Source organism: Globicephala melas, chromosome 12 (genome assembly GCF_963455315.2).
Source record: "Globicephala melas chromosome 12, mGloMel1.2, whole genome shotgun sequence".
In the NCBI taxonomy this organism is placed as follows: Eukaryota; Metazoa; Chordata; class Mammalia; order Artiodactyla; family Delphinidae; genus Globicephala; species Globicephala melas.
The window spans coordinates 20,766,804-20,782,149 of record NC_083325.1 but is presented as its reverse complement, the minus strand read 5'-3'; positions in this window follow the sequence as shown (position 1 = coordinate 20,782,149).

Here is a 15,346-nt window from a genome sequence, read left to right as displayed (position 1 = left end):
AAAATGGAAGGAATTTCCTTCTTAAACCTCATAAAGGGCATTTATGAAAAACCCACAGGTAATTCCCTAAAAGCAGGAACAAGATAAGGATATCTGTTCTTCCCATTGTTATTCAACACCATACTGGAAATTCTAACCAGGACAGTTTGGCATCCAGAAAAATAAATAAAATGCATCCAGATTGGAAAGGAAGCAGTAAATTTATATCAATTTGCCAGTGACATTATCTGGCATAGAGAAAATTCTAAGAAATTCTTACCAAAAAAAAAAAAACTATTAGAAAAAGTAAATTAGTTTAATGTAGTTGCAGAATAGAAGATCAATATTCAAAAATCAATTACCTTTCTATACATTAACAATGGAAAGTCTAAAAAGGAAATTAAGAAAAAATTCAGTTTATATCAACAGTATAATCAAAAGAAAGAAAATGAGGAATTAAATAAATAAGTGCAACATGTACATTCTGAAAACTATAAAACATTGTTGAAATAAATTTTAAAAGACCTAAAGAAATGTAAATACATTTCACATTAATGGGTCAGAAGACTTAATAATAAAATGGCAATACTTCCCAAATGGACCTGCAAATTCAATACAACTTCTTTCAAAATCACAGATGCCTTTTTTATTGCAGAAATTAATAAGCTAATCCTAAAATTCCTACAGAAATATAAGGATCCAGAATAGCCAAAATAATTCTAAGAAGAACAAGGCTGTAGGACTCACACTTTCCAATTTCAAAACTTCCTATACAAAGCTACAATAATCAAGACAGTGTGGTACTGGCATAAGGATAGAGATAAAGATCAACGGATTAGCACTGAAACTCCAGAAATAAAAAACTAATTTAATGGCCAATTGGTTTTCTGCAAAGGTACTAAGACAATTCAACAAGGAAAGAATAGTCTCTTTAACAAATGGTGCTGGAACCACCACATATTCATATGAAAAAGAAAAAATGTAGAGTCCTTTTTAACACTGTACAAAAATTAACTCAAAATGGACCATAGAATATACAGGTAATAGTTAACATTGTGAAATTAGATAAAAACTTGGGTGTGAATCTTTGTGACCTTGGATTATGCAATGGTTTCATAAATAGATATGACACCAAAAAGATGTGACCAAAAAAACCCTACATATATTAGATTTTTAAACTTTGTGCTACAAATTATATCAGAAAGAAAATGAAAAAAAAAACCCACAGAATGAGAGAATATATTTATAAATCTTATATCTGTAAGGGACTTATAACCAGAACTATATAGAACATTTACAACTCAATAATTAAAAGAGAAATAATGGGAATTTTTAAATAGACAAAGAATTTAAATAGATGTTTCTCCAAAAAAGGAATACAAATTACCAATGAGCACATTGAAAGATGCTTAACATCATCATTTCTTAGTTTAATGTAAATCAAAACCACAACGAGATACTAACTGACACTCACTATACTCAGAAAGAAAAATAATAACATATGTTGAGAAAGATGTGGAGAAATTGGAACACTGATACATTGCTGATGGGAATGTAAAATGGTGCAAAGACAGTTTGGCAGTTCCTTAAAATGTTAAACATATCACTACCATGTGACCCAGCAATCCTAATCTAGATATATACCCAAGAGGAATTTAAGCACATCCAGACATAAACCCCTACACAAATATTCATAGAAGCATTATTCATAATTACTAAAAAGTGAAACAACCCAGGTGTCTATCAATCAATTGATGAATGGATAAACAAAACATGGTATATCCATAAAAGGGAATATACTTAGTAATGAAAAAGAATGAAGAACTGATACTTGCTAATACATGAATGGAATTTGAAAATATTCTAAGTGAAAGAAGGCAATTACAAAAGACCACATATTTTAACATTGCATTTATATAGAATGTCCAGATTAGGCAAATCCACAGAGATAGAAACTAGATTAGTGGTTGCTTAAGGCTGGGGAACAGGGGAGAGTAAGACAAGGAATGTCTACTAATGGGTAAAGCATGGCTTTTGGGGGTGATAAAAATGTGCTAAAATTGGATAGTGGAAAATATATTAAAAACTATTCAATTGTATACTTTTTTAAAATGGGAAAAAAGCAATCCAAATGAATAATCTTCTAAAAAATACTTTCTGTTAACCAAAGGCAAAGGATACAAAAGCAACCAAATTTAGCACTTGTTCTCCACATTTATAAACTTTAGAATTCTTATTTTTGTATTAAAACTAATCATGTATTTCTTAAAATAGAAAATTTTCCTTTTTTTCCTAATACAATATTATATGGCAGTGTAGAAAAACTCTGAAAATATTCTATATGCTTTAAGAAATGTAGTCCATATCTTAAACAATGGATTTTCGGTGAGCACATGCTTTTAATTGTTTTCTTGAAAGTTGGAAAGATAAAACCTGGAAAGTATAAAATCCATTACAGGAAAGATTTTTTTAATTCAGTTTTAGCTTCTGCTTTTTTAATTTTTTTAAAAAAAATTATTGGAGTATAGTTGATTTACAATGTTGTGTTAGTTTCAGGTGTACAGCAAAGTTAATCAGTTATACATACACATATATCCACTCTTTTTTTTTTTATAGAGTATTTTCCCACATAGGCTATTACAGAGTACTGAGTACACTTCCCTGTGCTATGCAGCAAGTTCTTATTAGTTATCTATTCTATATATAGTAGAGTATATATGTCAATCCCAATCTCCCAGTTTATCCCTTCCCCCAACCTTATCCCCGGGTAGCCATGTTTATTTTCTACATCTGTAACTCTACTTCTGTTTTGTAAATAAGTTCATTTAGGGATTAATCTCCAAAATATACAAACATCTCATGATGCTCAATATCGAAAAAACAAATAACCCAATAAAAAATGGGTGGAAGATCTAAATAGACATTTCTCCAAAAAAGACATACAGGACTCACCAAGATGGTGGAGGAGTAGGAGGATGTGGGGTTCATCTCTCTCCACAAATGCATGAAAAATACATCTACAGATGAAACAATTCTCGCAGAACACCAGCTAAACACTAGCAGAAGACCTTGGACACCAGAAAGGACAAGAAGGATCCCCATGTAACTGGGTAGGACAAAAGAAAGAAGGGAAAAAAAGAGTAGAGGAAGTGGGATGGGCTCTGCTCCCCTGGGGGGGAGCTGAAGCAGAGGAGAGGCTCCCGCATCTGGGGAGCCCCCTCACCGACAGGAAAGCAGTTGGAACAGAAGGGGAGCATCTGAAGTGGTTGGAGGAGGGTGAAACAGCCAGTCTGTGGCAGACAGGACAGAGTGAGATCTACACAGTCTGTGCCACAGCCCTGAGTGCCCCAGACTGGGACATGTGTCTGCCAGTGCACATGGGGACTGAGAACTGGAACATGGGGATTGGAGAGCAAACAGGGGGAGGACTGATGTTGGCTGCAAGGACACAGCCTGAGGGCATGGGAGGGAAGAAATTCGTAACCAGGAATGCTTGTGGAGGAAATCCAGATTGCCATAGAAGCAAGGTGCCATTGTTGAGTGACGTGCAAGGGAGGAGCTGCCATTGCAGCCTCTCCCTCTAAACATCAGATCCCTGCCCCACCAAAGGCTAAGAAAAGCCTCTCCAGAGCTGACCTTCTCACACCTGCAACCAGGGCTAATAAAATTATCCTGCTCCAGGACTGATCTTCTTGTGCTGGCTACTAGGCACTTGGGCTGGATCTATCACACCTGTGGCTGGCTTTCCCATGCACTTGTGGCCACCAGGGCCCCCACAACCCAGGCAGCCATGCCACCTCTGCACCCTGTCCTCACCAGGGCAGACCCGAGTGCTCCAGGGCAGCCTCAGCAGCAGACTCCTGTGGGTGGCTCACATGCAGAGGTGAGGCTAAAACCACAGCTGAACCCCTGGGGCAGGGCAACTGAGGAAGAGGAACAAAAGTATTCCCATGCAGCTGCACAAGCCACAGATTAAATCCCTACAATCAGCTTGGTAAACCCTGCATCTGTGGAATATCTGAATGAACAGTTCCTACAAATGAAACTGGTCTAGCTCTAGCAGCTGTGGATTTTGGAGACTAGTACACACAGGAGTTGGGCCAGGTGAGAGTCTAAGCAACCCCCACAGTGACCACAGGGGAACCAGAGACAAACCTAGAGGTTTCAGAGGGCCTCTTGGGGAGGTGGAGGTAGGGGTCACTCACGGTGTGGGTAAGGACACTGACAGCTGAGACCCCAGAAAAATATAATTATTACTATTTTTTTATGTTTTGTTTTGTTCTGTTGTTTTATTATTGTTTTATTTTCATTTAATTTTGTTATTTCTATTTCTAAGTTACTTTTTTTTTGTTCTGTGTTTTTTCCTATTTTCTTTTTTCTCTTTTCTTCCTTTTGTTCTATTTTGTTTACTTCTTTTTTCCTTTGTTTTATTTGTTCTTATCTTTTTTTATCTTTTTTGTGTGTTTTCTTTGCTTTTTCCTTCAGTTTGCATTCTGCTTTTCTTTTCTTTTTCATTTTATGTTTTTGTCAATTTTGTTTTTAATTGTTTGATTTCAGTTTGCGGTTCTATTGTTTGTCTGATTGTTCTCTTGTTTTCCCTGTTTTTGTTTTTGTTTCTTATTTTGTTTATGTGTGTGTTTCTTTTTTGTTTTTGTTTGGTTCTGCTTTTACCTTCTGTCCGGGATTTTGGCTGTCTGGTCACTTGTTTGTTTGTTTGTTCTTAATTGTTATTATTGCTATTTGCATGTTTTTGTGTTCACTAATTGTCTTGGGTTTTTTTGCTTTGTTTTGTTTTGTTTGTCTGTTTGTTTTCTTCCAACTCTTTCTCTTTTTCTTTGTCTTCCCCCTCTTTTTGCCAAGCTGTGTGCTTTGCAGGGTCCTGGTTCCCAGGCTAGGGGTTGGACCTGAGCCTCTGGGGTGGGAGTACCGAGTCCAGGACGCTGGAATGAGAGAGAATTCTCAGTCCCAGGGAATATTAAACAGCAAGAGCTCTCCCAGAGGTCTCCATCTCAATACAAAGACCTGGCTCCACCAGGTCTTTGTAGGCTCCAGTGCTGAACGTCCCATGCAGGGCAACAAGCATGAAAGGAACACAAAACCACGCATCAGCAGACAGGCTGTCTAAAGTTGTACTAAGCCCACAGACACCCCAAAACACACCACCTGATGCGGCTCTGCCCATCAGAGAGAGAAGATCCAGCTCCACCCACCAGAATGCAGGCACCAGTCCCTCCCACTAGGAAGCCTACACAACCCAGTGGACCACACTTGTCCACTGCGGGCAGACACCAGAAGCAAGAGAGACTACGATCCTGCAGACTGAGGAAAGGAGACCCCAAACACGGTAAGTTAGACAAAATGAGAAGACAGAGAAATATATTTCAAATGAAGGAGCAAGATAACAACCCATAAGACCAAATAAATGAAGACAAAAAAGGCAAGCTACCTGAAAAATAATTTAGAGTAATAATAGTAATGATGATCCAAAATCTCGGAAATAGAATGGAGAAAATACAAGAAACGTTTAACAGGACATAGAAGAACTAAAGAGCAAACAAACAATGATGAACAACACAATAAGTGAAACTAAAAATTCCCCAGAAGGAATCAATAGCAGAATAACTGAGGCAGAAGAACAGATCAATGACCTGAATGATAGAATGGTGGAAATAACTGTTGCAGAGCAGAATAAAGAGAAAACAATGAAAAGAATTGAGGACAGTCTCAGAGACCTCTGGGACAACATTAAATGCACCAACATTTGAATTATAGGGGTCCCAGAAGAAGAGAAAGAGAAAGGGTATGAGAAAATACTTGAAGAGACTATAGTCAAAAACTTCCCTAATATAGGAAAGAAATAGTCAATCGGGTCCAGGAAGCACAGAGAGTCCCACACATGATAAACCCAAGGATGAACATGTCAAGACACATATTAATCAAACCAATAAAATTAAGTACAAAGAAAAAATATTAAAAGCAGCAAGGGAAAAGCAACAAATAATATATAAGGGAACCCCCTTAAGGTTATCAGATGATCTTTCAGCAGAAATTCTGCAGGCCAGAAGGGAGTGGCAGAATATATTTAAAGTGATGAAAGGGAAAAAACTACAACCAAGACTACTCTACCCAGCAAGGATTTGATTCAGATTTGGCAGAGAAATTAAAACCTTTACAGACAAGCAAAAGCTAAGAGAATTCAGCACCACCAAACCAGCTTGACAACAAATGCTAAAGGAACTTCTCTAGGCAGGAAACAAAAGAAAAGAAAAAGACCTGTAAAAACAAACCCAAAACAATTAAGTAAAGGGCAATAGGAATATGCATATCGATAATTACCTTAAATATAAATGGATTAAAAGCTCCAGCCAAAAGAAACAGACTGGCTGAATGGATACAAAAACAAGACCCGTATATATATTGTCTACAAAAGACCAAATTCAGACCCTGGGACACATACAGACTGAAAGTGAGGGGATGGAAAAAGACATTCCATGCAAATGGAAATCAAAAGAAAGCTGGAGTAGCAATACTCATATCAGACAAAATAGACTTTAAACTAAAGACTCACAAGAGACAGGAAGGGCACTACATAATGATCAAGGGATAAATCCTAGATGAAGATGTAACAATTGTAAATATTTATGCACCCAACATAGGAGTACCTCAATACATAAGGCAAATGCTAACAGCCATGAAAGGGTAAATTGACAGTAACACAATACTAGTAGGCAACTTTGACACCCCACTTTCACCAATGGACAGATTCTAGAAAATGAAAATAAATAAGACAAAATCGGGCACGTTCAGGTTGGTATGGCCGTAGATAACTAATAAGAACCTGCTGTATAAAAATTAATAATAATACAATAAAATTAGAAAACAAAAGGAAATAAGGAAACACAAGCTTTAAATGATGCATTAGACCAGATGGACTTAATTGATATTTATAGGACATTTCATCTGAAAGTAGCAGAATACACTTTCTTGTCAAGTGCGCACAGAATATTCTCCAGGACAGATCATATCTTGGGTCACAAGTCAAGCCTCAGTAAGTTTAAGAAAATTGAAATCATACCAAGCATTTTTTCAGAGCAGAATGCTATGAGATTAGAAATCAATTACAGGAAAAAATTGTAAAAAAACATAAACACATGGAGGCTAAACAATATGCTACTAAATAATCAAGAGATCACCAAAGAAATCAAAGAAGAAATCAAAAAATACCTAGAAACAAATGACAACAAGAACACGATGACCCAAAACCTATGGGATGCAGCAAAAGCAGTTCTAAGAGGGAAGTTTATAGCAATACAATCCTACTTCAAGAAACAAGAAAAATCTCAAACAGCCTACCCTTACACCTAAAGCAACTAGAGAAAGAAGAGCAAACAAAACCCAAAGTTAGTAGAAGGAAAGAAATCTAAAGATCAGAGCAGAAATAAATGAAATAGAAACAAACAAACAAAAAACAATAGCAAAGATCAATAAAACTAAAAGCTGGTTGTTTGAGAAGATAAACAAAATTCATAAACTTTTAGCCAGACTCATCAAGAAAAAGAGGGAAAGGACTCAAATCAATAAAATTAGAAATGAAAAAGAAGTTACAATGGACACCGCAGAAATACAAAGGATGATGACAGACTACTGCAAGCAACTGTATGCCAGTAAAATGGACAACCTGGAAGAAATGGACAAATTCTTAGAAAAGTACAACCTTCCAAGACTGAACCAGGAAGATATAGAAAATATAAAGAGACCAATCACAAGTAATAAAGTTGACACTGTGATTAAAAGTCTTCCAACAAATAAAAGTCCAGGACCAGATGGCTTCACAGGTGAATTCTATCAAACATTTAGAGAAGAGCTAACACCTACACTTCTCAAACTCTTCAAAAAATTACAGAGGGAGGAACACTCCCAGACTCCTTCTACATCACTATCACCCTGATACCAAAACCAGACAAAGATATCACATAAAAAGATAATTACAGGCCAATATCACTGATGAACATAGACACAAAAATCCTCAACAAAATACTAGCAATGCGAATCCAACAATACGTTAAAAAGATCATACACCATGATCAAGTGGGATTTACCCCAGGGATGCAAGGATTCTTCAATATATGCAAATCAGTCAATGTCATACACCATATTAACAAATTGAAGGAGAAAAAACATATGATCATCTCAACAGATTCAGAAAAAGCTTTTGACAAAGTTCAACACCCATTTATGATAAAAACTCTCCAGAAAGTGGGCATAGAGGGAACCTACCTCAACATAATAAAGGTCATATATGACAAACCCACAGCAAACATTATTCTCAATGGTGAAAAACTAAAAGCATTTCCACTAAGATCAGGAACAAGATAAGGGTGTTCACTCTCCCCACCATTATTTAATGTAGTTTTCAAAGTCCTAGCCACGGCAATCAGAGAAGAAATAGGAATAAAAGGAATCCAAATTAGCAAAGAAGAAGTAAAACTGTCACTGTTTGCAGATGACATGATACTATACATAGAAAATCATAAAAATGCCACCAGAAAACTACCAGAGCTAATCAGTGAACTTAGTAAAGTCGCAGGATAAAAAATTAATGCCCAGAAACCTCTTGCATTCCCATACACTAACAATAAAAGATAAAAGAGAAATTAAGGAAACAATCCCATTTATCATTGCAACAAAAAGAATAAAATACCTAGGAATAACCCTATCTAAGGAGGCAAAAGACCTGTACACTGAAAACTCTAAGATACTGAGGAAAGATATCAAAGACGGCAAAAACAGATGGAGAGATATACAATGTTCTTGGAAGAATCAATATTGTGAAAATGACTATACTACCCAAAGCAATCTAAAGATTCAGTGCAATCCCTATCAAACTACTAATGGCATTTTTCACAGAATTAGAACAAAAAATTTTACAGTTTGTTTGGAAACACAATAGACCTCAAATAGCAAAAGCAATCTTGAGAAACAAACATGGAACCAGAGGAATCAGACTCCCTGACTTCAGACTATACTAAAAACTACAGTAATCAAGACAGTATGGGGCTTCCCTGGTGGCACAGTGGTTGAGAGTCTGCCTGCCAATGCAGGGGACACGGGTTCGTGCCTTGGTCCGGGAAGATCCCACATGCTGCGGAGTAGCTGGGCCCGTGAGCCACGGCCACTGAGCCTGTGCGTCCGGAGCCTGTGCTCCACAACGGGAGAGGCCACAACAGTGAGAGGTCTGCATTCCACACACACACACACACACACACACACACACACACACACACACACACACACACAAAAGACAGTATGGTACTGGCACAAAAACAGAAATATAGATCAATGGAACAGGATAGAAAGCCCAAAGATAAACTCATGCACCTACGGTCACCTAATCTATTACAAAGGAGGCCAGAATATACAATGGAGCAAAGATAGCCCCTTCAGTAAGTGGTGCTGGGGAAACTGGACAGCTGCATGTAAGAGAATGAAATTAGAACATTGCCTAACACCATACACAAAAATAAACTCAAAATGGATTAAAGACCTAAATGTAAGGCCGTGCACTATAAAACTCTTACAGGAAAACAGGCAGAACATAAATCGTAAATCTTTGACATAAATCACAGCAAGATTTTTTTTGACCAACCTACTAGAGTAATGGGAATAAAAATAGAAATAAACAAATGGGATTTAATTAAACGGAAAAGCTTTTGCACAGCAAAGGAAACCATAACCAAGACAAAAAGACAACCCTCAGAATGGGAGAAAATATTTGCTAACAAAGCAACTGACAAAGGATTAATCTCCAAAATATACAAACAGCTCATGAAACTCAACATCAAAAACACAAACAGCCCAGTCAAGAACTGGGAGGAAGACCTAAATAGAAACTAACATTTCTCTAAAGAAGACATACAGATGGCCAAAAAACACATGAAAAGAGGCTCAGCATCACTAGTTATTAGAGAAATGCAAATCAAAACGACAATGAGGTATCACTTCACACGGGTCAGAATGGCTGTCATCAAAAAATCTACAAAAAATAAATGCTGGAGAGGTTGTGGAGAAAAGGGAACCCTCATGCATTGTTTGTGGGAATGTAAACTGATACAGCCACTATGGAGAACAGTATGGAGATTCCTTAAAAACTAAAAATAGAACAACCATATGACCCAGCAATCCCACTACTGTGCATATACCCAGAGAAAACCATAATTCAAAAAGACACATGCACCCCAGTGTTAACTGCAGCACTATTTACAATAGCCAGAACATGGAAGTGACCTAAATGTCCATCAACAGAGGAGTGGATAAAGAAGGTGTGGTACATATATACAATGGACTGTTACTCAGTCATAAAAATAACAAAATAATGCCATTTTGCAGCAAATAGATGGACCTAGATATTGTCATACTGAGTAAGTCAGACACAGAAAGACAAATATCATATGATATCGCTTATATGTGGAATCTAAGAAAAAATAGGAAAGATCTTTAAAGTGTATTGTTTGACTAATTTTTCATTTATTGGTGTATTACTAATTTTCTTTTGATTTTGGTTGAACCCATGTTAATATTATATATGTATATATTCTGTTTTTTTAAACATCTTTATTGGAGTATAATTGCTTTACAATGGTGTGTTAGTTTCTGCTTTATAACAAAGTGAATCAGTTATACATATACATATCTTCCCATATCTCTTCCCTCTTGCATCTCCCTCCCTCCCACCCTCCCTATCCCACCCCTCTAGGTGGTCACAAAGCACCGAGCTGATCTTCCTGTGCTATGCGGCTGCTTCCCACTAGCTATCTATTTTACGTTCGGTTATATGTCAAAATTTATAATAGGGAGATTTCTCATAAAAATCTGGAGTTCCAGAGTTTATCACAAATCAAAAGCTCTGGCAATTTCAGCCACAGTACTGCATGGAAGGAGCCTGCCAGAGCTGAGTAGCAGCAGTTTCTTTATATGAACATGTGTTATCCTGTTCAGCACAGCCCTCAACATCTCTTTGTTTCCCCCAACACCATGGCTGGGTGTCAGTTGCTAGTTGCCACTTACCGTCTTACACATTTCTGGCTTTATTGATTCAGTTACCCCTAGGCTTTTGATGTTGTGTCCTCAGCTCTGGGTTTAACGTCTTGCTCTATTAGTTGCCACATTGATATTGACTCACTGTTCCTAGCATTTATTCTTACTGTTGCCATCTTCTGTATCACCAAATGGTTATTAGTTCTCTGTCCCTCCAGTTCTTTGCTCTGTACAGAATGATGTTACATCAGATGATGTCAACCAAACTTCCTTGAATTTAAAGTCCTCAATGTCTTGTAAACTCATTCACCTCAATGTCGTGAAGCTAACTTAGGCACACCCATGATTCTTCTCTTACTGAAGTGGAGTTAGGCTATGTCCCACTAGAAGGCCCCACAGTAAAAAAAGGGTATTACAGTATTCCGAATGCTATTAGTCTGCCTATAGTTTCTCTCTCTTGTCTTTGGCAAAGTACCACTTTCCTTTCAGTTTCACCTCAGGAAACATCTCTTCCAGGAATTACACTCTGTAATAATCTGCATTTGCATGATATCCAATTCTTAACCTGTATATCAATATCAGGGTGAATTTGGATACAAGTAACAGAAAACCCATTCAAACCTTCATTAAGTTTTGTATTTTTTTTTACATTCAAAAATTGCTCTTTTATTTTTATTTTTTCACATCTTTATTGGAGTATAATTGCTTCACAATATTGTGACTGTTTCTTCTGTAGAACAAAGCGAATCAGTCATATGTATACATATATCTCCATATCTCTTCCCTTTTGCATCTCCATCCCTCCCACCCTCCCTATCCCATCTCTCTAGGCTGTCACAAAGCATTGAGTTGATCTCCCTGTTCTATGCAGCAGCTTCCCACTAGCCATCCATTTTACATTTGGTAGTATATATATTTCAATGCTACTCTCTCTCTTCTTGACTTATACAAAACTTCAGGGTGGGACAAGTTCATTCAGTGGTCCTAGATCTTGTTTTTTTTCTTTAGACCCTTAAACTATATTCCCTTTTTCTTTGACTTTGTTCTAAGTATATACTCCTCATGGTGGAAAAATAGCTGTGGCAGTTCCTGGTTTCATCTTCATCTACTGTGGTTTCCATTAGAAGAAAACTAACATTTAAAAGTTAGAAAAAAATTTCCCCAAAACGTCCAACAAAACTTCACTTATTATCATACCCTCAATTAAGACACATGACCATTTCTTTAAAAATAATTTGTAGCTAGAGGAATGCCTCACCTTTGTTATTACATCTAGGAAATTAAATCAATCACTATGAGAAGATAGTATAAAGTACTCTTTTGGTGATGACTACCTGGGGTTTGGGATGGAGATCACATGTATTATATGCGCAGGGATGAACATCTGAATAAAAATATTCAATTCTGTGAGAAGGGGAGACTGATAACTAGTAACACTCAGCAATATTAAACACAATCCAATGTTTTAACCACTAAACATTCGCACATATCCTTCCTCCTATATATAACACTTGCAAGAGTGTCCATGCCCAAAGAAAACAACCTGAAGATTTATCCATTCTCTTCCCTCAGATCTAGATGTAGCTTTTCATGCTGATAGTATTCACCCCAACGTACTGTGGTAGTAAGGGAACTGGATGCCATTATTAAAACAAACATGACAGATGAAGGGATAAAGAAGATGTGGGGGGGGTGTGTGTGTGTGTGTGTATACATATAAAATTGAATACTACTCAGCCATAAAAAAGAATAAAATCATCCCATTTGCAGCAACATCGATGGACATAGAGATTATCATACTAAGTGAAGTAAGTCAGAAAAAGAAAGAGAAATACCATATGATATCACTTACATGTGGACTCTAAAATATGACACAAATGAACTTATCTATGAAACAGGAACAGACTCACAGACATAGAGAACAGACTTGTAGTGCCAAGGAGTGGGGGGTGGGGGAGGGATGGAATGGGAGTTTGGGATTAGCAGATGCAAACTGTTGTATATAGGATGGATGAACAACAAGGTCCTAGAGTATAGCACAGGGAACTATATTCAATATCCTGTAATAAACCATTATGGAAAAGAATATGAAAAAGAAACTATCTATCTATCTATCTATCTATATATATATATGAACCACTTTGCTGTACACCAGAAACTAACACAACATTATGAATCAATTATACTTCTATAAGATAAATTTTAAAAAATAAATAAAAACAACAAGATATAAAACAAAATAAACCTCTGTTGAAAAAGGGGATGAATGGGGTAAGAAACACTAGTGTCACAGGATGATAAATAGATACCACATCCTCTTGGACAGAAATATAAACTATCTTATGACCTGCAAGAGAAGTGAGATCCTTGGTCAGCCAAACTGACAGTACCCAGTTCAAATTTTGGGATGGGTGTCCTTTGTCCATTTTACTCCCTAGTCATATTTAAAATGGCCATGAAGGGAATGTCCTTTGTAGTGATGGTGTGGTGTTTGCAGTCCAGTCCCAGGTGATTCAAGTTTGAGGATCTGAAAATTTTTCTGGGTTTAAGAAATCAAAGACTGTTTTTAGCCTGGTTTAGAATTTCTTTGGCAGTTCAGCTTGCTTGAAAAATTAACAGGTTTTGATCTTTTGTTTGCAAAAATTTTGCAAGCATGGTAACCACACACGGTAGTTTACCTGGTCAAAGTCTGACTCTGATCATTTCATTATCTTAGCAACAAGCTTCTGTGTAATGCCCATTACCTTGGAACTGAATGACACTTTCATCTTGGTCTCTGTCTCAGAGCAATTAAAAAAATAAAACTTAGATGAAAAGGCACCAAAACTGTCATAATTACCACAAGTTAAATTCCCCCTGCACCTTCACAATGACATGATTAACCAGCTGAAAATGATTAGCAGAATTTCCTTGCGAGAGGTCTGAGGAGTTAGGCTCATCTTATCCCAATGTCTCCCACCGTTCTGTCCTCGTAGCAAAAACCTTAGCTTGGGATTTGAAAGAGTTTGGCTTTCAGTCGATAGGAAGAAAAGAATGGTATTTTCTGCCAATCTTTCTCTTCCCTATTTTCAGAAAGTTCCCTTTAAAGTAAGCCATATCTTTTTTGTAGACTTCACTGGAGGCTGGAAGACTAACCCAAAACAGATTGACGTCCTGACTTTTTCTTCTCAGTCACCCTATATGTCACCATTTATAAGTACATGGCCTTTTCCTAAGATAGAAGAAGTGTCATTTTAGCCAACTTTTCTATAATTGCATAGCAAATATCACCAACTTCCTAGTCCAAGAGGGGAAGATTTTTTTCATTGACCTCCTTCTACCTTGGTTCAGCACCATACACTTGTACCAAATTTTGTGTCAGCCAGGATCACTATAGCTGCAAGTAATAGAAAACTCAAGTCAAGCTATATTAAACAACAAGAAAATAAATCATATCATGTAAGTCAAAGGTCAGGGGTAGGATGGACTTCACAAAGCCACCCCATCTTTCCTAGACTGATACAATGTCCTGCTACCTTGTATCTGTGCTTCCGAGTGGGTCCCCTAAGTCAATTATCCATTTAGTAGTCATATGGTGATCTGTTGAAAATTAAAATCAAGTTATGTCACTCTCCTGACCAAAACACTTCAGTTGCTTCCCATTAGAAAAAAGAACAAAATCCTTAATCCTTTCCATCACCTCAGACACTCTATGTAATAAGGTCCTTCTAGATCTCTCCAGCCCTGTCTCTTGTTGCTCTTTTCTAACTCACTCCACTCCTGCCATTCTATTCCATTTCAATATTCCTTCAATGTGACAAGTTTGTTCCTACCTTGGGACCTTGACATTTGCTGCTGCTTTCTTCTTTTAAAGTTTTTTATTGGCATTTGCTACTTCTTATGCCCCAAACGATCCTACATGGAGCCTTGCAAGCATCGTTCCTTGTACTAGTGAGTGTTCTCCAGAGAAACAGAATCAATAGAAGATATAAATATCATAAAGCGTTGGCTCACACAATAATAGAGGCTGGTTGGGGCTTCCCTGGTGGTGCAGTGGTTGAGAGTCTGCCTGCCAATGCAGGGGACATGGGTTCGTGCCCAGGTCTGGGAAGATCCCGCATGCCGTGGAGCGCCTGGGTCCGTGACCCATGGCCGCTGAGCCTGCGCGTCCGGAGCCTGTGCTCCGCAGCGGGGGAGGCCACAACAGTGAGAGGCCCCCCCCCCAAAAAAAAATAATAATAGAGGCTGGCAAGTCCAAAATCTGTAGTGTGGGCCAGGAGTCAACAATCTGCTGGAGAATTTCTTCTTTCTCTGAGAAGCTGGTCTTTTTATTTTATTCAGCCCTTCTTTTGAT